At 36.3% G+C, this 26,028-nt stretch overlaps 1 protein-coding gene across 1 annotated transcript in view; it reads left to right on the plus strand.

Annotated features, from left to right (window-relative positions):
• Nucleotides 1-23,874: 23,874 nt before the first annotated feature.
• Nucleotides 23,875-26,028, plus strand: part of PSMD14 (proteasome 26S subunit, non-ATPase 14) — a 90,346-nt gene continuing 88,192 nt past the window's right edge. The window contains exon 1 of the mRNA XM_059927983.1: nt 23,875-24,198. The gene's annotated coding sequence lies outside the window, so the exon portion shown is untranslated. The remainder of the gene's footprint in view (nt 24,199-26,028) is intronic.

The raw sequence follows: 26,028 nt of genomic DNA on the forward strand, positions 1-26,028 counted from the left end.
CCACCCCTTGACCTCGCAAGCCGCCATATTAGCGTGATCACACCAAAATACCAGCTTGTGTTTACATTTTCAGTCCTCCTGATGGCGGACGGGCGCGTGTACACGAGCACTCGCTCTGTGTGCACTGAATAGGATCACGATCCGGAGAGCTGAAAATGTAAACACAAGCTGGTATTATGGTGTGACTGGCGGTTTGTGGTTCTTTGTTTGAACACTTTAAAAATGGGCACCCTGGCAAGAACAAAAGAGGCAGAAAGCAGAACTGCTCTGAAATGGCTTCTCTCATCTTTGTCCCTCCGCAGGTACACCCAAAATAACTTATCCACTTGACGGGGTCTCCAGCAACCATTTGTTTTTGCCTAGTTGGCTACACTTCAACGCAACAGTTTTGTTTTCAAAGCCAGGCCGTCCATTCTTTGCCTTTCGTAATTTTAAATTCGCTGAGTATTTGCAAGCACTATACTTCTGTAGTCATTATTTGCATCAAAATCTTCCACGTGGCAATTTCATTGCAAGGTTTGATGGGTTTAAGCAAGAACCTAAATGCCTTCTGTGGCCTCGTTTTCATACTTGCAAATCAGCAGTGGTTCTTTTACCTCAAATGAGTATTGGCAGCAACATAACCCTATCAGACAACATATCTACCTACTGTTCTTGCTTATGCTACTTTAGTCATTGATTTTGAAGCGCAGAAGTTGACCTTAAGAGAAATGTAAAGGGTAAAAAAACCCAAAATTATAAACTTTATTTTAGCATAACATCTACTTGCATTGGTGGACCTTTAGTTTTCTCTGCAGTCTTTGTCATGTCTCCATTTTTACACTAAATATGTTCAATCATTGGCTCTCTGCTGTGCACTTTGATTCCGAAATAGATTTACTTGTGGGATGAAGAGATGATCGTATCCTTTCAGGGAGAAAATTAAGACATATAAAGAAGGAAGGCTTAAAAAAACTCATTTCCTGAAAAATGTCAAGGTAGCTCATGATATGCTTGGTAAAGTACACTATCTTGTTTTTTAAAAAGCAAAATTTTCTCTTTGGTATTAGGTATACCATCACTACCAAAAATCGGTAAGCAAAGGAACAGTGGATAGTATGGCAGGTCCCTTTTCTTAAATAAAAATTACAAAATCTGATTTTACACCTATTGAGGCAGCCATCCGCCACTGTAAACTTATTTCTGACAACTGTTTCTTTTGGAATCTAATAAGTAATTGAAAAACAAAAGTGATTTTCTCAATATATTCGAAAGGCAGTTAATGCAAAGACATAAACACAAGCAACTCATGGTTGTAGACAGTTTTGTTGTAGACTGCAGTACTTAATAAAGGAATAAGAGGGATCCTAGCTTGGGATTTTTAATGAAATGCCACTCAAATGGAAGCAAGTGATTTCAGAAGTGTTGTCAGTCACTTTAGACTGAAAAGAAATAACAAGAAATAGCTTTTAAGATATCAAATAATTTGCACTCAAATACTGTACTATAGCACCTCACCTTTGAATAAGCCAACAATTTGCCTTGTTTGTTTAAAACTTATTGTACTTGATCACTTCACGAAACTGCACAACTTGACTGACCTTTGCCATCGTGTATCTTTCTTATCTCTCTCCATGTGAGAATGCTCACCAAGAGCACTTGCAAGTATTCCACAAATTATAATAGAGGAACCATCTACATATACACCAATACTGACAGATCTGGATAATCTTATTTTCACCTGATATATGTTCAGGCTCAATTGAAAACTAAATTATAGAATGAATAGATATACTGGAAGAGTGAGTTTGGCCTTATCTTACACATATGCTTTGAGAACAGCTGTATGAAGCTATTTTGGAGGTTCAATATCTATGGTAATATGTTCAGATATACAAATAATTAATGTACAAAGCATTGACATTTTCACAGATTTTATCCCCAATATCATATAATTTCATATCTTGTGAGCTGTATTTCATATTCTGGAGGGAAAAGTCTGTGCTACAGGATTTCATAGCTTTAAACTTGAGCTTTTAGTTTTATAGTTTTTTAAAAAATCCTTTATTTCAAATATACGATTGTAATTTTACAGAAAGTTCAAAACATCTTGGAGCCTGTAAACATTCTTATTACTCCTCATAATTTGTGTTGGCCCATCTACTTGCTAATGCGATCACTTTCCTTAGCTACCTCATGCTACTAGTATCTGTTGATAGTAAATACAAACAAACGCAGCCTTTAGGTTAGAAGGCCTTTGGCAAATTTATCTTGTGGAAGCCAGCTAAGGAAGGGAAAATGGGGGTCAGAAAAACTGCAGCAATGGTCCAATTCTGCATCTGTAGCAATAAGGGTTAAAAAAAAAAACAGGATGGGCGGATGAAGATGAATGGTGGTGATGACTGTTCAACAACGTGAATGTACTTAATGCTAATGAACTGTACACTTAAAAATGGCTAAAATGGTGAATTTTATGTTATGTGTATTTTACCACAATAAAAAAGTAGAGGTTAAAATTGACTCTAATTAGAAATTAGGGACTGACTCTTAAGAATCTACTTGCCCAACAAAAAAGCAATTTTACTGCAGAAAATATATAAACATATATGAAAGCAGGAAAACCAGACTTTTCGTCCCCATTCATTGTAGCAAACACTTAAGAATTCTTTGCCATTGGAGTTTATTCAAACACAAATTATCATGTAAAATAGCCAAAAGATAATATTAAAGTAAGACAAAGTTTATCAAATATTCTTTAGTCCCTATTCTATATTTTTTACAACTGGGCATCTTTTTTTTCCAGGTTATTTTTTTAAAGCCCATGCACATAAGCATATAACTTATCTGTATGACTATTTATAAAAATGAAAAGGAATGAAGTTAAAAGAAGTGAAAAAATAACACTGCCTTAAATACTAATGAATTTTAAGTAGTTGAAATATTTAAAAGTAAACTATAAGTCATACTGTAGGGCCTACTTTCCTAACTTTTAATAGATTTCTAAAAAAATTCAAACCTTGAAGTGCATGCAATTAGAAACATGCAACAGTGAGGCTAGGCTTAGTCACAGTACTATTTCAATGCAAACTGCTTCTATTTTTGGTGTCCTACAGAGAAATAGAATTAGAATGTTCTAACCTCTGCTCATTCTGTAGGTGAGAGTATAAAGCTGACTGCTTAAAACATTGGGGTGGGGGAGTCCTTTCTAACCAATTCTTTCTCATGTTTTATGTATTACGTGATTGTTTTACTATGATGTGGACGATTAAGGACAAACGATTAATTTTGTATGCATAATCAGCTCCAAACTCTCCTGGACAGATTGCCATGAATATGGCCTATCTATGAACATCAGAACATGGCTGATTCCTCGTATTTGTACTATCCTGCTGTTTTTTAACCCTGCTGTATGGTTTTTAAGGCTAAAACAGAGCAGTATTACATAAATTTATAGAATCTTAGGGTTGGATGAATTTTAAATTCATCCAGTTCAAGCACCCATTTGATGCCTTAATCTCTTCAAGTACTTACACAGCCTTAGCATTAATAATTCTAGTGATAGTAATGCTTACTTCCGCTGGAGCATATATAATTGAGAACAGGAAAACTAAGAAGTCAGGAATAAATTACAATTTCTTCATCTGTAGAAGATATATACAATTGAGGATTAAATGAAATAACCTATATGATCAGGCCTAGCACAGTGCTAGAAATATAATACATACTAAAAAATAGTTATATTTAAATTTATTTATATCACACTCACTACTCTTTATGTTTCAAGTGTCTAGTGCTTGGTAATGTCACGTAATTTGAGGGGGGGGGGTTGTGGTACCTGGTGGTCTGTTATTATGTTAAGGTTAGGGTCACTGAAGTGTCATTAGACTAATATTATGATATAGAACCAGGTCACAATTTTTTTAACATGAAAAAAATAAAGATACTTCTACTATACACTAGATTCTTGTTGTGTTAGGGTAATGGCTATGTCATGTTATATTTACATAAATATTTACCTGTTCACTTAATTTACCTTACCACTCACTCACTAATGCTAAAATTTCATCACGAGATTTAAAGTTCACCAGAAATTTTATAATAGCCTCAATAATGCTTGTCTTCACAAATACAAGGTTGCTTTTTTTGCTTCATTCACATGTCTTGATTGACTAGATATTGAGGAGTACAAAAACCTACTAACTTCTACATCTAAAATATCTCACATGTCTGTTTCTTAATTTTATATTCAGATATTTTAAAAACCCACAAAACTACCCTCTGGTAAAATTGCATTCATCTACCTATTATCGTCTTTGAGCTATGTTTTTATTATTTTTTTAAAAATTTATTTATTTTATTTATTTATTTTTTGGCTGTGTTGGGTTTTCATTGCTGCCCACGGGCTTTCTCTAGTTGCGGTGAGCGGGGGCTACTCTTCGTTGCAGTGCGCGGGCTTCTCATTGCGGTGGCTTCTCTTGTTGCCGAGCACAGGCTCCAGGCGTGCGGGCCTCAGTAGTTATGGCTCGCAGGCTCTAGAGCGCAGGCTCAGTAGTTGTGGCGCACGGGCTTAGTTGCTCCGCGGCATGTGGGATCTTCCCGGACCAGGGCTCGAACCGGTGTCCCCTGCATTGGCAGGTGGATTCTTAACCACTGCGGCACCAGGGAAGCCCTGCTATGTTTTTAAATGTTCCTAAAAATTTCTAGTTCTATGATTATGATTATTATTAAAGCAATCTAAATATAAGCAGTTTGTTGAAGATAAATTAATTCAAATTATGAATATGTAACCTAAAATTTCTTAAGTAATTAGCAGCTCTGGTTTACCTGAAAGATGCAGTTATCAGGAGCATGTAGTTTAATATCAGCACATCTCTAATATCGATGTTATTTAAAGCCATACATTAAGAGTCATAAGCATCTGTAGTGACAGAAGAAGCATGCAACAAAGTACTGAAAAACTGGAATAGAATTAATTGGTTTTGGTCTACCCACTTCAAATTAGAAAATAGCAACAGAAAAAAAAATTAAACACTAAATGTATTCGTTAGGCAGGATCAGCAATCACGCTGCCCACACATGATCTGCAATTAATTTGTAAATAAGAAGATTCATCACCTGGAGGATAATAAACTCTAGTTTTATGGCCCAAAAGACTAGACAAGTAAAAACCACTAATGAATGTACTATATAAACACAGGGGCAAGAATGTGCATTGGTTGAGCAAGTGAGGATAACAAGGACACTCCGTTTTGTTATTAACGTAGACCAAAAGATACATGACACATATCTGGAGATTTTTCTGAAGTGTTAACACTGCTCAAAACAGGGTCACTTAAGAGACATGGAAAAGTGTTACTACAAGGTAAGAAGGGAAAAAGTTGATTTTTAGAAAGAGCATTTTTTAAAAAAGTAAAGATCAATGTTTAAAATACCCTGAGATCATTATGTTAATATTAATTAATTTTTCATAACTGCATATTAGAAAGTCTTACTAGTAAATAATAATCTGAAGTGATTTTAGTTTAGATCTTAGTTTAGATTTTAGCTTAGATTTCGTTTAGATCTTCAAATGTGACTTGGACTATGAAAAGATGTCTTCAAACACTATTTATTGAGAAAATAAGTATTAAATGACATTTCCAGTATTGCCCTACTTTGGAAGAGGCTTTGATGTGAAAACTAATTTCCTTCCTGTAAGTTACAATTGTATAACACACCTTAATTTTGAACCCAAAATAAAACACTCGAGGTTACATCCATTCAAATGAGAATTTCTTCTTTAGTGCCAACTGAGAACTCTGAAACACAGAGCGGTAAAAGAATCAGTTGGGATGTTTATTTAAAATACAGAGTCCTGGTCTCCACCTCATACCAACTGAAATACAGTCTCTGGAAGTGGGGACTTGGAATCTGTATACAATCATAGCAAAATCTCTAGTTGATTCTGATGCATACTAAAGTTTAAGAATGACTTTATTGTTAGTAAATATTATCATCAAATATTTCCTTTTCATAAACGAGATTATTTTTTCAATAGGCATAAGAAAATACTTTTCCAAATAGTAAAAAATAGACCTGAAATTACTTTTATGAAATAAGTTCTCAGACCTGGAGTCACCTTAATGGGATCAATAATATTATTAGTGCTAAGATTAAAAGGAGAAAGAAGCCAAGGGAAGTGTTAATATAGTAAATAGCATTCAAATTTTTGAATGCTCTAGAACTCAACTATTAATTATAAATATAATCAATATATTAAAATATATCACTTATTAAGCTGCTTCAACTATCAAAACATCTTAGTACTCAAAACAGATGTCATAGACTATTCAAAATAGATGCCGTAAAACATACTAATGTCTATGTAATTCATCAATAGCATTTATATTTGACCCAATTCTAATAATTTTATCTATCTGGTTTATTTGATCATAAAACATTAGCTATATTTCAAAACAAAGTTTGAGGAAAGGAGACATTTGCTGCTAGCAATTACTTTTATGAAGTAGTATCTGGAATAAAGAAGATTAAAAGGCTTATTAAAAAATAAGCCCCCCAAATATCAGACTATACAAAAATACTGTGAAAAATGATCTCAAAAAGTATAGTTATCTGGGACCATTTAATGTAGGGTTAGAACTAGAATAATCTGTATATGCTTGTGTAGTACTGTAACTGATGTTTATGATGATCACTGTCAATCATCAGGAAACAGGTTTATATGTTCTAGCTTAAGAAAGGAGAGAAATGTATAGCCCATTTTAGAAAGATTTTAATCTGGGTTGTTTAAAATAAACAATTCTTTAAATCTTAAAGAGATAAATTTCACCTAACATGAAAGTTCACTAGTGGGATTTACCTCAAAGGAAGACAAGGTTTTTTCCAAATAGTTAAACTTAAAGAATAGAGAGTGTTACTTAGACATAGGCGCCATCTAGTGGCAAAAGACGGTAGTTTCAGGGTAATTGTTTTGTCATTGGATTAGGACAATATGGAACTGGCTACATATAGAGATTTTGTTAAAGGCTTAAAAAATGTCTTAAATTGTGGAGATTAAACTGAAAATTATTTATTTAATTTCAAAAGAATTCAGACTAATGAAATCACAGAGTCAGGAAGAGGTTGAAGATGATGAAAGTCGTGTCAACATAAATAGTAAAGATATAGGAATATAAAATGGAAAATCAATACAAATAGAGTTTAAGAAAAAATTTTATTGAATATTGATTATAGATATATTATTTATTATATACATACATTTTATGAAGAATGGTCTTCTTACATTCCGAGCTCTTTTTAAAAATTATTAATATGGAGTGGAATTCTCTTTTCTCTGATGAAAGTGGTTACAAGCAGCATCATTATACATTCCAAAATTAGCCCATTGTGAGGAAAACTGGATTTTCTGATTAATTATAATTAACCAACAAATATTTATTAAATAGGTATTCTATATAACTAAACACGTTCTGGGGAATGAATGAGATTGAAAAAATATATAGTCTCTGTTTATAATCTAACAAAATACAGCTGAAATGACAAGAGATTAATTACAACAGCAAATATTTAGTAGGGAAATTAATTTAAAAGGCATTCAAAACCTATAACCACTGTACAATCAAAGTTCAAGAAAGGGCATACCTGCTTATTCTGGTGCTTTGTGCCAGCCCAAGAGAGAACATCTCTATTAAAAGTTTATTGTGTGTGTTCATTACTTGGTCTGACATATATTTCTATAATTTCTTCTACAGGTATGTTCAACCATAAATACTATATTCTGTTCTAAAAAGAATTAATAATGTCAATTATGTGAAACCATATGTAATATTTCCTGGCTATGGTAGATATACAGTTCCTTTAATTCTTTGACACTTTAATACAGATAGGCAAGGTTAGTTGATAGTAAAAACTGAACAAGTACTGAAAGGAAATGTTTTAGATGAGGTATGCTTAGACAAGGAAAGATTTAAGATGTTTTGAGTAAGATCTAGAACAGAGTGATAGGTAAAAAATGACAAAGAGGGAGCAAAAAGGCATATAAACTAGGAGCATAAAATTGAAAGTTAATATGATGTATTGATGTAGAGGTGCATGTAGATGTAGAGGTCAATGTGGAAAGTAAAAAGAAATAAAACAAGAATGTCATTAGGGTCATGTAAGGAATTCTGTCTTAAAGACTTACTTTATATGATAGGCAGTAGGGGAAACTGTGCTGGATATTAGGGTTATAAAGACTGATAAGATTAGGTCCCTGTACTGAAAGAGCACATAATAAACTAAACGTTTGCTGGGTATCCAAAATTATTTTGAATTTTATTCAGTTTATTCATCAACATATCCGTTTGATGTTTTATTTCTCGTGTTAATTTTCAGATTCTCATGCACTAATCACAGGGAAAGTGTGTGTAGTTCTTTCGGTTGACTATCCCAGGGTGGTCCCTAATGTCAGCGCATTTTTCCTGACCCTTATAATTTTCAAGGTGGTTGTCAAGATGCAGTTTGGCCATGAAAGTCCTCCTTAGATGTAACTGTTAATTCAGTATCCTACAGCAAGATATGCAATGACTTGATGAGGCTTGTGCTGGATACTTTATGCTCTTCATCATCTTCACCCTGCTCTCTGCCCTGGGAGACTGGCTCCTGAGGACTGAAACATCTGGAAGCCGGTCTTAGTCTGAGAATGCCTGGATTCCCCTAAGGCCATAGCTCCTGTCCAGTGGCTCCTCCCCACAGCTAAAGCTCTCATCTCAGCTCTGGTTACTACCACCTCCCTCCCTTCCCCTCAGGTTTAGGGAGAGTAATGGCTTCATGTTGGCAGGTTCTTCAATCGAGTCCCTTTAAACTGGCCCACGTCTCTAATTAAACTGTCGTTTAATGATATCTTTTGACTGTGTCTCTGTTTCCTGCTGGAATTCTGACTGGTATAAGGCTTCTAGCCAGAGTCCCAGCAAGAAGATTATAAAAAAGGAATATACACTAAGCAGGAGAGACTAGGCAGAAGAGGCTAGGTTTATGTTGTGGTAATGAACAAGAACTAAAATAGTGGTTTCACACATGAAATATTATTTCTCTGTCACTCAGAGATCACTCTCATTGACTCAGTTCTTCAGGGCAGCTGTCTTTCATGTGTCATGTAGAAATCTCATCTTCTTTGATTTTCTGGCTCCAACTTCTTACCACAAGACATCCACATTTGCCTCTGCAGGGGAAAAGGGAACTGGAAAATTGCATGGTGGCTTTTTACTGCCTCAGCCGAGAAGCAAAACACATCACTTCTTCTCTTAGTCTACTGACCGGATTGCCCTGGCCAACTCCTACAGGGCTGGGAACTATGGTCTTCTGCGAGCTCAGGAAGGAAAAAGGACATAGAATACCTGCCACTGTGGTATAATAAGCAATATATTTGGCCTTTGTCCATGGTTCCTGGCACAAGGTTCCTAAAACCCATGTAATTTCTGAGTGCTAGGAGTGATCTTTGTCATTCGTCATAAGCGCCTTTTGATCACACTTGAGTTTATGCCAATGAGATAACTTAGAGTAGGTCCCTAGATAGCCTCAGGACGGGATTGGTCACCAGAAAGGCCAAGTGATTAGAGGGTAGGAACTTTCACCCCCAGGCACTGACGCCCAGGGAGGGGAGAGGGGCTGGATATTGAGCTCTTTAAAACTCCTGAACAATGAGGTTCAGGGAGCTTCCAGATTGATGAACAGATTAAGGTGCCGGGAGGGTGGCATACCTGGAGAGGGTATGGAAGCTCTGTGCCCTCCCTACCCTATGTACTTCTTCATCTGCCTGTTCTTTTGTATCCTTCATAATAAACTGGAATAATAAGCATATCATTTTCTTGAGTTCTGTGAGTCATTCTAGCAAATTATCAAAGCTTGGAGGAAGAAGAGGTTATAGGAACCCTGGAATTTGTAGCCAAGTTAGACAGAAATATAGGTAACCTGAGAACCTGGTATTGGGCCTGATGTTTGAGTGAGGGCAGTCTTATGAGACTGAGCCCTTAAACCTGCGAAGTCTGACACTAGCTCTGGCCAGTTAGTATCAGAATAGGATTGAATTACAGGACACCCAGATGGTGTCAGAGAATCAGAGAATTGGAGAAGTAGTGTTGGAAAAGACTAAATGTAGACATTAAGTTAAATAGTCATGTTAAAATTTAAGAGTAGCAACTAAAAAAAGATAAAATATCATGTACAAACATGATTTATAGGTCATATGCAATAACTATAGGTCATATGCAATAACTATAATAATAATAACTAGCAAACACATAACGTTTACTAAGTGCTTTACAAATATTAAGTCATTTAATCCTCACAACAAGCCTATTTAACAAGTAGCATAATTGTCCCCATTCTGGCTCTAGAATTCATGCTCTCAACCACTAATGCTAATGTTTTATATATGTCTTTATTTGATTACAATTGCAATAGATGTCAACATATTTTACACAGGTGACAATAAAGAATAGTAAATGTGGCATGAAAAGATATACAAAATGCTAACAATTGGTATATGAAGCTGTAAGTCTTCCTAGTTTAAAAAAACAAAAAAAGCATTTGTTCTTGGCAATCGGTGGAGGATGGAGAGAGCTAGAAGCATCCCTAAAACTAAAGTACTGGGCAATAGAAATAGATTTGATGATATGTGAGAACTTATTACAGGAGAAGGGTAGCACTTCAAATCAGTAGGATAAAGACAAATTCCTTAATAAACAGAGGAACAATTAGGTAGTAATCCTGAGAAATGAGAATTTAGAGACCTACTTTACTCCATACACAAAAATGAAATCCAGATAGATCAACAATTTAAATGTAAAAGTCTCTGAAGAAGGAAGATATGATTGTTTAAAATTTTTTATGCTGTTAAATCCTTTTCTGAGTATATGCAACCCAGAAGCAAAAGCAAAGTCAGCAAACTTTTCTTGAAAGTTTTATACAGCGAAAAATATAAATCTGCAGAGGGCTCCAGGTTTTCCCACCCACCACCTCAACAGAGCAGTTCTGCATTTATCTGTTTTATATATTGGTGCTCCATGTAAGGTTCCATCTGACAAAATGTTCTAGTGCTAGAATAAGAAAAAGAAGAGGAAGAGGAAGAAGTTGAAAACCATTCTCTAGTTGTGCACACTGAGGCCCAGAGCAGTTAAAGGCACAAAGTTAGCAGCATAATCTGGTCTAGACTTGGGCTGTTTTGTTGTTTGTTTTGTTTTTTTCTTTTTGCTATCCTTTTGTTAAGATTAAAGAAATACTATATAGCCATGAAAATAATTCTCTTTTGCAGTAATTAAATAGCCTATTGACTTTTTCCTTTTTTAAGAAATACATTTATTTATTTATTTATTTTTGGCTGTGTTGGGTCTTCATTGCTGCGCGCGGGCTTTCTCTAGTTGCGGAGAGCAGGGGCTACTTTTTGTTGCGGTGCCAGCTTCTCATTGCGGTGGCTTCTCTTGTTGCGGAGCACGGACTCTAGGTGCGCAGGCTTCAGTAGTTGTGGCTCATGGGCTTAGTTGCTCCACAGCATGTGGGATCTTCCTGGACCAGGGCTCGAACCCGTATCCCCTGCATTGACAGGAGGATTCTTAACCACTGTGCCACCAGGGAAGCCCCTATTGACTTTTTCAGTTTGTTTAGTTCGTAGTAGTTTTGACTGGTTTTGAATCTTTTGTATGTGTCCCATTATTGATTATTTAATTACTTATTAGCAATGTCTAATAAGTAATTAAATAATCTAAAAATTATGCAGATTAGAAAAAATTGAATAGACTTTTCAAAGAAATATATAAAGTGCTTGTTCCAAACAATGAAAAATTCATTAGAACTGCCTTAAAACCCCTTTTATGGTGTAAGCAAAATCCTGTGGACTCTGTTAAGGTATCTTTTTCCTGTGCAGTTGTCAAGTGCGCGAGAGAACTACCTGTGATTATTTGGAGCTTATCTTCCTAACAAATGCACTTCATTACAAAAAAAATCATTAGAAACACTTACAGCCTAATGAAATTGACGTAATGCCAAATGTCCGAAGTATCTTATTATAAAGAGGTGTCACCTTCAAGGCAATTCCACAGCACAGATACCATGGTTAGTATTACAACTCCAGCAAGCTTTTTTTACATGCTAGTCTCATAAAGTTACTTCATATAAATACATATAAAATAGAATTTATATTGATATATGTGTATATGTATATGATTTGATGTTGTGTTGCATGTGAATATTATTTTCAATTTTTTTTTTTGGTCAGAATGATTAATAGTTCACTTGCACTTGTAAGTATTGATAGTCCAATCATGTTTTGAAACATAAAATTAAAAATTATCTCTCATTAAGGAAAAATAATCTGCCTTTATTTAATTCTTAATCAAATTATTTGCACTCTCAAAATTACCACTTTTGAAACTTGCACTCAATGGTTGAGGTTTATTTAGAATGTTACCATCTGCCTATAGAGAATTCTTGTCATTTGTGAATGAATATTACATCCTCTTCATGAATGAGCTCATTTTCACCCGAATTGTTTGAAATTCATCTATTACACTAACATTTTAAAGCATTAAGGTTATTGCTTAATTTATTAAATACACAATGATTATAGAAAGCTATCACAAAATGCTAAGAAAACTAACATAAAGATTAATAGGATTTATAGTGAACTAATCTGCAAATCAAATAAGTTCATTATGAAAATAGTTATACTCTAATAAAAGGGCTCTTTATAGACCCAATTAATATCATCCAACAAAGATTATCTCGTATAAGCTACCTCATTAGAGGCTAAGAAAGCTTTTGAAGTGTAAATGGAGCAATATTTTCTGATATTTAACACATTTTTAATTTAATTCTCCTATTTATAAGTGGATCAAGTTTATTTTATAAAAAGTTCAGAGCTTTATGTAAGTCCTAACCAACAATTCACTAATATTTTTACTCTTAAAATAGGAGCTAAGTGTCAGTTTTGGGATTTTATAAAATTAAGAAAAAATTTTTTTCTAATTCTTAAGAAGAGAATGAATTTTATGCAAACAATATTCTGCACATCGAAACAAATAACAAATGACAATACTATGCTTCTTGAATCCTGGGATAGAAAAGCGGTTGAGTCTTTAGTAGTGATCTGATATAGCCAATTGCCTTAAGTGAGAATACACATATATAGTGTCAAAAAAAGGTCATAATCTAGAGATACTGAGCCATTAAGGTCTTCACTCTTCTACTTTATTTTGGGTAATCTGTACCCTAACAATTTTAGGAGAGGAACTTTAGTTTCTTTCATTTACAAGCTCCCCAAGTGGTAAATGGAAGATAGGACATTATCAATCAAAAAATTGGGTACCTCCCTGTGCATCTTATTTTAAAGCTCTCAAGAACTTGAAATATTTGATACTATCCTTACAGATGATAAAGCCTTCTTTGATTATAGCTAATAAAGCTGTTCAAAATTGTCATTCTATGTCTCATATGGAATAGAGAACATTCAGTATTTTTCTCAAAGTAACATTCAATTGAATTCATCCATTAGTTTTATTTTCTAGGTTAAAAACCCCAAATTACTCTCATCTTTATTCACTCATTTTTCTATTATTAAAACAATTATTATTGTTGTTTGTTCTTTTTCTTAAAATGTGATAAAAGCTAGATATAGGATTCTAAAAGGGGCCTAGTCAATGCCAAAAATAGGAAGAAATTACTTCTGTGCACGTGCTTATTTGAACAAGAATGGGGAGGGGAGGTTAAGAAGTATGTAAATGAAGAAGATGGAGATTTTGGTGAGCTTCATAACTGTAGGTAGATGTAAGGAGAGAGAAATATATCCTAAGCACTGAATGTGCCCATGAAAACGGCCAGAAGTAGAATATTGTGTGGAAAGGGGCGGCTGAGAGAAAACATGACAGAGATTAATCCACCAAAATGGAAATTAAATTTTTTTAAGATTAAAATTAAATTTATTATTTATCAGCCATTATGCATGATGAATCAGCTTTTAACTGTGGATTACCATAGTCATTTTTCCTGAGTATACTGGCAGAATTACATTACATGCCAGTTTCAACATCACTGAAAAAAGTCAAAACTTGGGAATATTTATATAAAGTTAATAACACAAAACAAGATAGGACATGAATACTTTGAAGTAAAAAACAATGAAGAGATTTTAAAAATTGACCCAGGACTATGTAAAACCATTAAAAGGGGGTCAGATGGTTTGGGTAGTGGTTTTAAGGATTTTCTTGGGGGCATTTGTGTTGGGCATTTGAAGTATGATAAGCAGGATTCAATTTATTTATTTATTTATTTATTTATTTATTATTTTTTTCTTGCTACAAAGTGAAAGGTGTAGACTCTGGAGATATTGTGAAATAGTGGTCACTAGATATTTAAATTTGAAATTCTTATAGACTAAATTCTATGCAAAATAACTCAATATCATGCTAAATTTTAAAATATATTATTTGCTTACACTTGTGTATTCAGCTTATAGGCCACCATGGCTATTCTAAATATACTATTCTGAAATTGGAGCTTTTTCTTAAAATTAATACTATCTATTCCTTGAATTTGGGATTATTAGAAGTAAAGTATTTTTAAAAACTATTTATTTATTTATTTGGCTGTGCTGGGTCTTAGTTGCGGCACGCGGGACCTTTTAGTTGCGGCATGCAGGATCTAGTTCCCTGATCAGGGATCGAACTCGGGCCCCCTGCATTGGGAGCGTGGAGTCTTAACCCCTGGACCACCAGGGAAGTCCCAATGTTAAGGTATCCTAAAGTCAAAGTTCTTTTAATTATATGGTTAACTATTTTCTTGTTAACTCTTTGCTTGAGATAGTTGAACCTCAATTTCCTTCTAAGGCCCTAAGTGTACAGTGATAATCAAAACGGATACAGTCCCTGTCTTATAGAGCCTGGGACTGAGTGGATAATAAAAGCTGACATTCTTTATACAGGCCCAGTACTGTGCTAAGTGCATCATATACACTATTTCATTTAGTCACATAATCCTACCAGATTGTTACTATTTTGATTTTACAGATAGGAGATCTGAAGCTTACAGAGATTAGGTGACTTGCCCAAGGTACTTAAGAGGTGGAATCAGGATTTGATTCTAGAACTGTCGAATACCACAGGCTGGATTATTGGAGTTGTGTATTAAGTCTTAGAGTCAGGTAGTGTAAGTCCTTTACCTTTTTTTTTTCCAAAGTTGTTCTGGTTATTTTAAGTCCTTTGCATTTCCATATGAATTTTATTTTTTTATTTTTATTTTTTAATAAATTTATTTATTTTATTTATTTATTTTTGGCTGCGTTGGGTCTTCGTCGCTGTGCGTGGGCTTTCTCTAGTTGCAGCGAGCGGGGGCTACTCTTCATTGCTGTGCGCGGGCTTCTCATTGTGGTGGCTTGTCTTGCTGCGGAGCACGGGCTCTAGGCGCATGGGCTTCAGCAGTTGCAGCACGCGGGCTCAGTAGTTGTGGCTCACGAGCTCTAGAGCGCAGGCTCAGTAGTTGTGGCGCACGGGCTTAGTTGCTCTGCCGCATGTGGGATCTTCCCAGACCAGGGCTCGAACCCGTGTCCCCTGCATTGGCAGGCAGATTCTCAACCACTGCGCCACCAGGGAAGCACCTCCATATGAATTTTAGAATCAGCTTGGGGAGAATTGATATCCCAGCATTAAATTTGGTCAGTTACTTAGAAGTACTTTGATCCTTTGGACCTACTTTTAGTGTATGGTTAATTATTCCCCATTACTGAAGCATACCATTCTTGGTGCTCTTACTGATGCTGTTTTAATTATGAGGTTTTTTTCCAAGGCCAGCTCTTGGGAACAGGCATTTTTATTGGCCCTTACGAACTGGTCACCCTTCCTTCTAATTCTTTCACATGGTTCTTTCCCCAGCCACACGCATGCACTGATCACCAATCAACTGAATATTCAAGACAGTCTCTCTGTAGATCCCTGGCGTTCTCCCTGTGCATCCCTCTCCTTTCTGGTTCTCTGCCCTATGAACTCTAACAGCCTGGTTTCTCCAGACTCCCACGTCTGTCTCTTCAACTCAGGTAGGCCTCTGGGTTCTGCCTACGTTCTCCCTTCCTGTGCTGAGGCTTGGAAATTTTCTCCAGACAGTAAGCTGGGACAACTGGGAGAACTAGAGGGCTCCCTTCACTTGTTTTCCATCTCTCAGGGTTCATTGTCTTTTGTTGCTTGATGTCCATTGTCTTAAGTTCCATTGTTTCCTTCCTTCCCACTAGAGATGATAGTCTCTTTAGCCAAGTGTAAACAAAAGTGATATGTGTAAGTTCTCGTTCATGCTCTTAACCAAACGTTGCTTGTCCCCTAATTCCTCTTTCCCCTTCCCACATGCTGTAATATGAGAGGACGGTGGCACAGCTGGGTAGAAGGACCCCAGGCTTCTCAGAATCTCATGGATCAGTGCCACTCTGACCCCCTCACCACCTTGATCTTCATGTGAGATAGAAAGAAATGTTATAACCTGTTTAAGCCATTACTATTTTGGTCTTTGCTAAAGCAACTAATATACTAACCAATACAGCCAAGGAAAGTAAATAACTTCCCACGTTCATACACATAGGAAGTCATGGAGTCAATTTATAAACCCAAATTTGTCTATGACCATAATCATTGTCCAGTGTTTCCCAAATTTTGGTCATTTACGTGCCTTTTTCACAATTTTTCCCATCCACTTACTATTTGCATTATTGTTTACTTAATATTTTCCTTAAAGAGATGCTTTTAAAAGAAACTGAGTGCTATCTTAAGCAATAATAGCCATTAAATTAAAGGTCTGATATGCTCTTTATATATTTTTCTAGTATACATTAAAATAAATACATACCTATTAATGTAAAAAATGTCCACAGACTGTCCAAAATCATCTTGGGTACCACCTGTGGTATTCATGATAAACAATGAGAAATACACTGTATTTTGATTTTACCACTCAATCACTTTAAACAATGAGTAGATAGATCACAGTGAGTAGAAAGATCAGCCTCATCTGGGGGTCTTTATTACACTACACACTTCCCTCACTCTATCCCCCAAATTTGAGTTTCCAGGATAGTTGTTAACCAATTTCCTCTGCTACTTGCAATTATAATGAACAGACCTATGACTTTTCAAGTTTCACTATTGGGTGTAGGCTCCTTGGAGCAGCATTCCAATCTCAGTGGACTGCTAAGCCCATATATCTGCCTGGCTTAGAAAGGAGGTAGTCACATGCAGTCTAAAGTGTCATAGAAATCTAATATTATATTTGTTTCTACTTTAGAAAAATAAAATGATAACATAGAAGGAAATCATGTTAGTTGCACATCAGTTGCTTTTCCACCAAAAAAAAAAAAAAATCACTGGTTACTATGAATTTGACTCTGCTACTTACTAGCTACATGACCTTTCCCATGCAAGGTGTCCTCTTTGGGTTTCATTTTACTGAAGTGCAAAATGAAGAGTTTGAAAGTATGCAAAACAATAATAAGAAGAAGAACTTCATAGTAAAGAATGTGCCAGTCATGAATTGGCATTTCAGAAAAGAGTAAATATAAATGGACAACAAACATTTGGAAGATGTTCAACCTTATTAGTAATCAGGGACATGCAAATTAAAGCAAAGTGATATATCATTTTATTCTCATTAGTTGGACAAAAATTAAGAAGTCCAACAAAATTAAATGAGAGTGATGATTTAGAGCAACAAGAAAGTTTGAACATTATATTGGATTACAATTTAGTATTATCAAGTAAAATTGACAACATGCATGCCTTAGAACCCATCAATTTTACTTCTAGGTATATACTCCTGAGAATCTCTTGGTCAGATAGGCCAGGGAATACATAGAATGTTTATAGCAGTGTTGTTCATAATAGCAAAAAACTGAAAACAAAACACTGGAAACGACCCAAATGTCCATCAACTGGAGAATGGATAAATAGTGATATAGTCATACAACAATGAAAAACCTGGAGAAGAGATATGTACAGACAACAGAAATTTGCAAGTCTTCAGAATGTACATGGTAATTAAAACTTTCAGCCTGAATAAAATCATACATAAAGCCCTATAGAATGAAAAGAGAAATGGGTGGAGAATGGCAGAGGAAAAGGGATCAACAAATTCTCTTTTCAAAAGGCAGAGGAAACAAAGGCATAGAAAACCTTTGTTTTAATTCTCATCTAATACCAACTTCCTTTTCCCATTATAGATTGAATGCTATTTTCTGTGTCTTCCATATAGTTTCTTTTGTTAGAAACTCTTTTTTTATTGTGCAAAATTATTTTGTAATATAAATAATTATCCTTTTTTTAAAAAACATATACATATATATATATTTTGGCCCAGCAGCACAGCTTGTGGAATCTTAGTTTCCCCACCAGGGATTGAACCCGGGGCCCCTGCAGTGGAAGCATGGAGTTCTAACCACTGGACCGCCAGGGAATTCTCTCTCTCTTTTTTTAAATCTTTAGAATATACTGGGTTTCTGAACTTAAGGCACATCAGTTTGGAATCATTTGAGTTACTCTATGTATTTCACTTACTTTGCTAGAATACAGTAAATTAAATTTTAGAGGCCTCTTGGAAACAGAGGTTATGCTTTTTTACCCAGTAGTAACTTGAATATAGACTCTGGATTCTGATTTATCCTCTCTTTTATTTTTAATAATGTGGTAACATGCACATTACTTTTTTTTGGCTGCGTTTGGTCTTCATTGCTGTGCACAGACTTTCTCTAGTTGCAGTGAGTAGGGGCTGCTCTTTGTTGCAGAGTGCAGGCTTCTCATGGTGGTGCCTTCTTTGGTTGTGGAGCACGGGCTCTAGGTGCGTGGGCTTCAGTAGTTGTGGTGCGTGGGCTCAGGAGTTGTGGTGCATGGGCTCAGTAGTTGTGGTGCACGGGCTTATCTTCCTGGACCAGGGATCGAACCCGTGTCCCCTGCACTGGCAGGCAGATTCTTAACCACTCTGCCACCAGCGAAGTCCCTGATTTACCCTCTTTATGGCATCTTTTCTTTATAGATGCTAAAAAAAATTCTTTGTTGAATTATTTGCTCAAACAGTCAAAGAGCAATAAGGAAATTACTTGAGAAAATTAAATTTTATTGACACCAAGGATACTTAGGCCACATCACCAAAAAAAATTTATGGCAATATCAGTAGTGCCTTTTAAATTAAATGACAAATTGGAAGTGTTTAACAACATATGGTCCCTTTTTCTTGACATATATGATTAAGAATATATCTTTTTATCAAAATGTAAAATACCATCTGGCAGAAGTAACAATTATTCTATTGGCTTTATACATTAAATTAAATCACTGTACTTTAAAAAGTAAATATTTTCCTATTTTTCTTTTTTCTTGTACTAGATCTATATTTATAATATTCAAAAACTGCATAATTCAAAAACTATAAGTAGATATAACAATTAAAACTGATTTTGAATTTTGAACAGAAAACACTGTTTCTTAAATTTTTTCCAAACATTTCTTAAAAATTCAAATGGCAATAGCTCTTTTCTAATATTCATAATTGTAAAGTTAGGCTATCTGAAAACCTACTGTTACAATTTCTTGTTAGACACATAGTTAGACATTGTATGAAAGGAGTTATATGTATATGCATGGATTGCTCTTTACAAAAAGGAAGGAATTTTTATAATAAGGTTGATGCATTTTGAACAGGTATGTATTAATGCTAATAGCCAGAGTTATTCATTCAGTTGACGAACCTGTCAGGTTCAGAAGATACCAAATGAACAGGAAAGTTTCACTCTGACACATGTATATTATGTATTTAATAAGGTAACTTTTTGGCAACTTATGATTTTAGGAAACATATCAAACAATTCACAATTCTGTGCATATAGTGTTCTCCAAAGCTACATTGGGACTAACCCAAACAATGAATGTTTTAAGTATTAGATGTAATATTCATATCAGATATGTGGCCTGAATTCTATAAATTTTGTTGTTTATTTGTTTAACTTTAAAGAATTGATTATTTCAAGAGGGATTGTAGGGGCTTCCCTGGTCGCGCAGTGGTTGAGAATCTGCCTGCCAATGCAGGGGACACGGGTTCGAGCCCTGGTCTGGGAGGATCCCACATGCCCGGATCAACTGGGCCCGTGAGCCACAATTACTGAGCCTGCGCGTCTGGAGCCTGTGCTCCGCAACTAGAGAGGCCGCGATAGTGAGAGGCCCGCGCACCGCAATGAAGAGTGGCCCCCGCTTGCCACAACTAGAGAAAGCCCTTGCACAGAAACGAAGACCCAACACAGCCATTAATAAATAAATAAATAAATAAATAAATAAATAAATAAAAGCTTTATTTAAAAAAAAAAAAGACGGATTGTATATGCATTTTAAATGTTTCTGATCCTTTCGAGTATTCTTAGCAAGCAAAGTACTTGAACAAATATTACTCCAATATTCAACAACAATTTTTAGTACCTACTATGGCTGGGCCATATCCACTGCTTATTTCTTTTGTTATATATTTTTTGATTATTTTCTTAGTGGTTGCTCTGGGGTTTACAATTACCAATGTAGAACAATGTAGCTTGGATTAATACCAATTTAATTTCAATAGTATACAAAAACTTTGCTACTATATAGCTTCATTCCCTCCCCCTCCTTTGTGCTACAAATTAGATCTGTATACATAATATGTCTATCAACACAGATTTATAATTATTGCTTTATGCAGCTGTATTTTAAGTCAAATAGGAGAAAAAAGAATTATAAACAAAAAATATATTTATACTGTCTTTTATAATTACTTATATAGTTACCTTTACACGTTTCCTTTATTCCTTCACGTGGATTTGAGTTATTGTCTAGTTTCTTTTCATTTCAGCCTGAAGGACTCCCTTTAGAATTTCTTGTATGGCAAGTTTCCTAGTGACAAATTCTCTTTATTTTTGTTTATGCGTACATTTTGGAATGTACTAATTTCTCCTTCATTTCTGAAGGATAGCTTTCCTAGATATAGAATTCTTGGTTGACAGTCTTTTTCTTTCAGCATTTTGAATATGTCATCCTACTGCTTTCTGCTTCCATAGCTTTGGTTGTAAATCTTATTTAGGATTATGTGATGAGTAGCTTCTCTCTTGACACTTTCAAGATTCTCTTCTTGACTTTGGCTTTCAACAGGTTAATTATAATGTGTCCAGGTGTGTATTTCTTTGAGTTTATCCCACTTGGAATTTATTAAGCTTCTTAGATGTGTGGATTAATGTTTATCATCAAATTTGGGAAGTTTTTGACCATTATTCGTTCAAATATTATTTCTTTTCTAGGACTCCAGTTAAACATGGTATGCTTGATTGTGTCCGACAGCCCTCTGGGGCTCTGTTCATGCATCTTTATTCTTTTTCTTTTTTTCTGTTACCCAGACTGGATAATCTCAAGTGACATATATTCAAATTTGCTGGTTCTTTCTTCTGTTAGCTCAAATCTGCTGTTGAGCCCTTCTTTTTTTTTTTTGAGAGTTATGTTTTATTTGGCAGGAATTTTTAGGCCTTCAAGCCCAGGAGGCAGCATCTCAAGTAACCCTGAGAGAACTGCTCTGAGGAGGCGAGGAGGGAGCTAGGATATATAGGAGTTTTGGAACAAAGGGCAGGTAGTTGGAACATCAAAAGATTACTGTTAATTAAAGAAAACCAGGTATCCCAAGTTAAGGAATTTAGCACTTTTCTATGTATGGGAAGATGCAAGAGTCTAGGCTCACTGAAATCATTCCTTTGATATGTACCTCAGTTATCTGGGGTCAGTATCCGGTGTTTTCACATCCTCAGTTTCCTCAAGGTGCTGAGCCCTTCTTATTTTTCACTTCAGTTGTTATACTTTTCAACTCCAGAATTTTTGTTTCTTTTTTTAAAAACAATTTCTTTATTAATGTTATTTATTTGGTGAAACATTCTCATCATACTTTCCTTTAGTTCTTTAGACATGGTTTCCTTTAGCTTTGTGAACATATTTAAAATATCTTAAAGTCTTTATGTAATATGTGCTTCCTCAGAAATATTTTCTATTGATTGCTTTTTCTCCTGTGTACAGGCCATACATTCTTATTTCTTTGCATGTATCATCCTTTTAAACTTTTTTATTTTGAAAACTGGACATTTTGAATAATACAGTGTGGCCACTCTGGAAATCATATTCTACCCTCTCCCCAGGGTTTTTGCTGTTTTTATTTGTTGTATTTATTGTTGATTTAGTGACTTTTCTGAATTCATTCCTTAAAGTCTGTATTCTTTGTTGTGCATAACCACTGATGTCTTTGCTCAGTTAGCTTAGTGGTCATCTGATGACTGGACAGGGATTTCCTTAAATGTCTTCAACCAATACGTTTCCTAGTCTTTGTGGAGGGGCTTAGTATGTGTGTTGGGGCGTGACTTCAACAATCAGCCAGGGAGTTTACAACTCTATTTTTGTATCCATTTCTTGCTTGTGTAGAGCCTCAAGGTTAGCCAGAGGTGAGAGCTTAGAGCCTTCTCAGGTCTTTCCTGAGCATTCACACAGCCCTAGGCATTCACACAATCCTAAGCATGCATATTACTTGGATTCCCTGAAAGATGTCAGAGTTTTTCAAAGTCCCTATGGACATCACATTCCCCAGCTAAATACTTTAGTATGGCTGGAGCAAGGGTGCTTCAAACAAAGATGAGAGATTTTTGACCTCTGTATTGGATGAAGAGCCACTGGTGAAATTTTAAGCAAAGAAGGAGCACGACTGTATTTGTATAGCAGAAGGAACCTTTGCCAGTGAAGTGGAGAATGAATTATGGGTGGACAGACTGGAGGCAGAGAGATCAAGGAGATTAATGCAGTATTCTAGGAAAAGAGTAATGAAGGCTTGAGTTAAGGTTGTAGTAGAGAGAAAGGAGAAAGAGGAGTGGTGGATTGGAAAAGCTATTTACAGATTAGACCCTTCGTGATTTCCAGGGTGTTTCATTGGGAGGCCAGTGCGAACAGGTAAATCAGAGGTAAGGTCTGTCTATTCTCAGATCTGATTAGGGAAACTAAATGGAGGATGGGGTCATCTACCAAAAAAAAAAAAAAAGGGAGGAGGCACAGGTTTGAGGGAAAACATAAAGACGTGGATCCAAATATAATTAACATTACCTGTGATTGAAAAAATTTACGTATTTTTTAGATAAAGATCTTTGAGTGGGAAATTCTGTGTAATTGTGCCACTCAAACAGTTTTGGATTCAGATGCCACAATCCTTCCTTTCCCTCCATCCAGTAGATTCATCACCATTCTTGATTTAGGAATGCTTTAAAGATGCTAGTCATTTAGAACATATCTGAAAAAGTGAGAGGGACTTGGTAAACGTGCTGCCCTAAACAGAAATGTGATATAAACTTGTCAATAGTTATTTCTTGGGCGGTTTTGCTCTCTGAAAACCTAGCAGAGCAGATAATGGGTGAAACGCTATTGGTGATGATAATTACCTGGAGAAACGTGAGTATATGATTTTTTAAACCTTGTAAATTAAATTGGGCTTAAAATAGATAGTTTTACCGTTAGGGAAATGTTTGTTTTCCTTGAAATTCAACCTTTGCAAATTGGTAAAGACAAGAGGGTGGGTAGACTGCACTATGGAAAAGAACATCCGACCGATTTCCGCTCTTTTCACACCTCTCCCTTTTCTCTCTTGCTTTTCAGATGACCAAATTAATCTTAGTCCAAGTGAACCTTTTAGTTTTGAAGTAGGGCCGCGGTGAACCCCAAAACGAAGAAAGGGGTTCCGGCCTTCGCATTCCTGCAGTTCCATCTCGGCGCCAGCCGGGCGCGCAGAACTGGGGAGGGAGAGGTGCGGGCAGGAAAGGGAGGATGTCGGAAGGGTGGGAGCGGCCCTAGCGCTAACTTCCGCCCCGCCCTCCAAGCCGGGACGCCTGAAGCAGGGGGCCCGCGTAGTCTGTCCCGGGCGCTCCTCCTGGGACGCCCGCTCAACTCCCGAGTCGTCTTCAATTGGCCGTCGGGGAAACGGAAGCCGAAGCGGAGCAGTGAACCCGGAAGTGCTTCGCGGCGGAGGCCTGGGCGACTCTTTTGAATGGAATCGGGCTGATTCATCGCCGGTTCGCGGAGCCAGAGCCCGGCCGAGTCGGAGCTGCTGCTGTCGCTCTCGCCGCCGCCGCTGCGTCACCGCTGCTGGAAGACAAGGGTCCAGACCGCGGCCTCCTGCTCCGCCCGCCTTCAGGTAAGACGGGGAACGCAGGCCCCAGCGGTCTGCGGAGGCAGCCGCGCTAGGCCGCTGCCAGCGCCGTGCTTTCCTGAGTCACGTTGCTCAGCCGAGTTTCCACTGGGGCCCCGGGCGGTGAGGGTGGAGTCCAGGTTCCTTCGTCCTCCACGCTGTCTACCCGGGTCTCTGACTAAGTTAGGTCTGGATGTGGTCTCCTTCCTCCAAGCGTTTCTGCTCCGCTGAATTCACCACATCTTGGGAGCCTCTCCTCTCTATTCAGAGAGGACCCTTGGTTTTGGCTTCTGTTTGTCTGTGTTCTGTTGAAACTTACCCCTGTGTTGAAAAACTTCCCGCCAGACAGGAAACAAGGGCGAGAGAATAAAATTAACTTTCCCGTTGAATGCATGTTTGCTTTATCACTTGTGCTAACCTTAGGCCTTGACCTCTTTTCTCATGGTGTTAGGTTTTCAACTGCTTTCAGAAACAAACAAAACCCCAGAGGTGCACTGGTTTTTAACCTTGAAACTCTTTAAAACGAAGTATGGTTATTCCTGCTCTGCCTTTTAACTTTCAGTTTGTCCCACTTGAGTAGTCGCTGATGAATTGATTACATTTCCTGTTTTCAATAAAGTAGAAATCTGCTACTGTGTGTTACATCTTGGAACTTAATTTTCCTGGGGTCACTGCATTGTGTCAGGCAAAAGAAGAAAAATGTAAATTTCTCGAAGGAGTTTGAATATAAACCTAGTGACCTAAGGAAAAATTCTTGAAATTAAAATGGTATCCAAAAGTTGGGAAAGGCAAGGAAGAGGCTTTAAAAATTAGCAAGAAATGTACTTCTGTAGTGAAAATCATTTTTTTTCATTGCTCACAAAAGTATTTAGTGCTGCTGATTTAATGTTTGTGAGTAAGCAAGAAGACAGCCACTGATAATGTTGAAATAAAAAAGAACTGAATACAGTTATAGTGGAGATGATTAATATAATTAATGGTGGCCTTCTAGTCTTGTCCTATAAAGCTAGCAAGTGGCTCATTTAAAGTTTAAATTATGTTTCTTTTAAACATATAAATTTAAATGGGTTATTGTGCATTTGAAGAGATTAAGGTACGCGGTGGCTCAGAATTAACTACAAGATGTGTTTAGTGAAGTGGTATTTAGTGAGAAGGCTGAATATTGTCTAGAATTTGTCCCAGGACAGAATTGCATCTGGCCAACAGAAGAAAGTTTTGAAGTCGTGATCTTTCAATGAAGCCTCACCTGTTGACTTTGGGAGATTTTTTTTTTTTTTTCCCCAAGGGGCTTGATAAATATTATATCGCTGTTCTAATTGAAAAGCTGGATTTTTAACCTGTTTGACATGGGTTTATTCCATTTTTATACTTGTCTGTAACCCTTGTGTTTAATATCTAATTTCAGAACCCATCTTTGAAAACAATAACAAGGAGCAATTGTGCTTCTATTTAACTGTTTTAAATGTTATAGCAATGTTTGTTTCATAAGTCATTGTCCCCCTGTGAAAGCCTTACCTGAATACTTGTGATTTAGTACTCATGAACTTGTCATATACCCAGTTTGTTGCACTCATTTGACACTCATATTCCGTTTTATGATATTTTGGTGTCCCCATCTGTGAAGTGAGAATTGGATTAAATAATCTTTCCTGGCTCTAAGATAATAACAATGACAACAGTTACTGAGTACCTATGAATGTTTCAGGCACTATATTAGGTGCTTTGCATTTTTTTCTTACAACAGACTTGCAAGGAAGATATTATTCTCATTTTATAGATGAAGTCTAGAGGCTAAAAGAAGGTAACTTGTTCACATCATATAGAGGGTAGGTGATG

This window comes from Balaenoptera ricei, chromosome 7, assembly GCF_028023285.1.
Source record: "Balaenoptera ricei isolate mBalRic1 chromosome 7, mBalRic1.hap2, whole genome shotgun sequence".
NCBI classification, from domain to species: Eukaryota; Metazoa; Chordata; class Mammalia; order Artiodactyla; family Balaenopteridae; genus Balaenoptera; species Balaenoptera ricei.